This window comes from Phascolarctos cinereus, unplaced genomic scaffold (genome assembly GCF_003287225.1).
Source record: "Phascolarctos cinereus isolate Bilbo 61053 unplaced genomic scaffold, phaCin_HiC Scaffold_5;HRSCAF=322, whole genome shotgun sequence".
NCBI classification, from domain to species: Eukaryota; Metazoa; Chordata; class Mammalia; order Diprotodontia; family Phascolarctidae; genus Phascolarctos; species Phascolarctos cinereus.
In genome coordinates this window covers 76,152,689-76,155,111 of record NW_027555958.1, presented here as the reverse complement: position 1 = coordinate 76,155,111, position 2,423 = coordinate 76,152,689, and the positions used below count along the sequence as shown (strand labels likewise).

The 2,423-nt window shown below is 42.7% G+C and overlaps 1 long non-coding RNA gene across 1 annotated transcript in view; it reads left to right on the top strand.

The window, feature by feature from the left end:
- Positions 1 to 2,423, top strand: part of LOC110217190 (uncharacterized) — a 46,159-nt gene that overhangs the window by 1,076 nt on the left and 42,660 nt on the right. The window lies entirely within an intron of this gene.

Sequence of the window (2,423 nt, the reverse complement as noted above, 5' to 3'; positions counted from 1 at the left end):
GTAACAGATACAGTCGGAGCCCTGATTTCTAGGCGCCAAGCCCGGGGTGGGCAGCAGTGGCCATCTTTCCAGGCCCGGAGAAAAAGAGAAGGGGAATTCCGCGTGTTGGAGGAGTCTAATTTGTTGTTGTCGATCAGTAGTGTCCGACTTTTCATGACACAGTGGACCATAGCACAGCAATGCTGTCCATAGGATTTTCTTGGCAAAGATACCAGAGTGGTTTACCATTTCCTTCTCCTAATTGTTTGGGAGCTATTTTCTGACCAGTTAGGAGGAGCTAGCTATGCAGAGAGACAAGGATTATTAACTGCTTAATAAAAGAAGTCTGATCTCCGCTGCCTGAGTTAGGGCAGGGATTTCCCAGGCTCATTAAATCCTTTGACCACCAAAGTACTAGAATATTATAATAATATGTACAGTGAACAAGAAAGAACTTAGGAACCAGTAACATCTGTTCACAATCATGAATCGGTAGCAAACATGCTTGACTCAAACGCTAAATCAGGCCAGCAGTTTGAAGGATGTTTAATGAGAACAGTGACCAGGAGACAACCACTAGCGATTGGCTTGTTCTCACGCTGAAAGAGCCATCTGTGAGATGTGGGGACGTCTATTCAGCCTTTGAGGTTCCTTCCAACTCTTCCGACATATAATTCTGTGAGTCCTATGTGTCCCGAAATGAAACTTAAATAGAAAGTTTGTCAGAACTAAATGCCACTGGATTTAAGCTCTGCTTTCCACCTATGGTTTTCTGAAAGTCTCTGGGCTCTTCAGGAAACTTCCATCAAAAAGATGCAGAGGAAAGAGCTTAGAAGTCTAGGCTGTGTGGTACTTAATTTTGTCATTTCACCTCTGTGGATTTCAGATTTCGCCGCTAGGTGGCGCAGTGGCTAGGGTGTTAGATTTGGGGTAAGAAATAACCGAGTTCCAATCCTGCCTCAGAAGTTACTAGAGGTGTGACCCGCCCCTCTCCCCAACCCCCATCCCTAGTTTCCTCTTCTGTATAATGGGGATAATAATAGCTTCTACCGCACAAGGTTGTTGTGAGAAGCAAATGAAATAACTGGTTAAAACACTTTGTAAAGAGCTATGCATTTATATAAGCTAGCATTTATATAGGTCTGCAAAGTACTTTACATACATTACCTCATTTAATCCTCCCAACCCTGCATGATAGTTGCTATTATCCCCATTTCACAGATGAGAAAACAGACTGAGAGCCCATCAAGTGACTCTTCCAGGGTCAAACAGCTAGAAAGTATCTGAGGCAAGATTTGCAATTACGGCTTCCTGATTCCAAGCCCACTGACACCTGTAAAATCAGTTAGCAGGGATGGATATGGCAGGAAGACAGACTTCAGGAAGCTCTGTGTGGAAAAACTTCCTATCAATTGTTGAGTCCAACTCTTTGTGATCTCATTTGGGGTTTCTTGGCAAAGATACTGGAATGGTTTGCCATTTTCTTTTCCAGTCCATTTTACAGATGAGGAAATTGAGGCAAACAAGGTTTAAGTGACTTGCCCAGGATCACACAGCTAGTATGTGTCTGAGGGCAGATTTGAACTCAGGTCCTCCTGAGCTCTATTCACTGTACCAGGTAGATGCCTTTCCTTTCAATAAGAGCTGTGCAAAAATATGTAATAGGGGCAAGTGGATATTTCCCAGTACTGCAGGCCGGATTCTTACTGGTCAGGAATATTATTAGAGGAGTTTCCTTCCTGATCAGGTCAAGTTGAACTAGATACCCTCTGAGATTTCTTCCATTGCTAAGATTCTGGGATTCTGTGCCTACACAATCTCTATCTCCATATTCTTCTTTCCCACCCTTTCCTGGAGAGTTTACACCCACATTTAGCTATATGACACCTACATTTTCTGTGCTGTTTTACAGTGCTAAACCCATATTAAAAGCAATAATACAAAAAAAACCATTCATTAATCACATGCTTCAGGCATGGCACACCTGTTCTTTACTGGGTCAGTTGATATATCCTGTGTTTTATTTCTTGGGCATCTGCCTGCTGTTATGGAACTGGACCAGTTTCATAGAATTATAGAAACTTTAAGTTGGAAGGGACCTTAGAGATCACCTCTCAGTATGGAGAACCTTTTAACAACCTACCTGCCATGGCCTTGCCACTTGAATACTTTTAGTGACAATTAACTGCTTCTCAAGGTTCCATTTTGGACCTCTGTAACTGACAAAAAAGTAACCCTCACATTGAACCAAAATGTACTTTCCTGCAATTCTTCCCCTAGTTCTGTCCTCTGGAGCTCCCCAGAAACAATCTGCTTCCTCTTCCACATGGTAGCCCTTCAAATATTACTCTTTGAAAGCTCTTTCAGTTCCCCAAACAGTGGAATTTGTGAAAATCAGGTTATGTTTTGCTCCCCTCTTTGTCCTTTTGCTAGCCTCTCGCAGT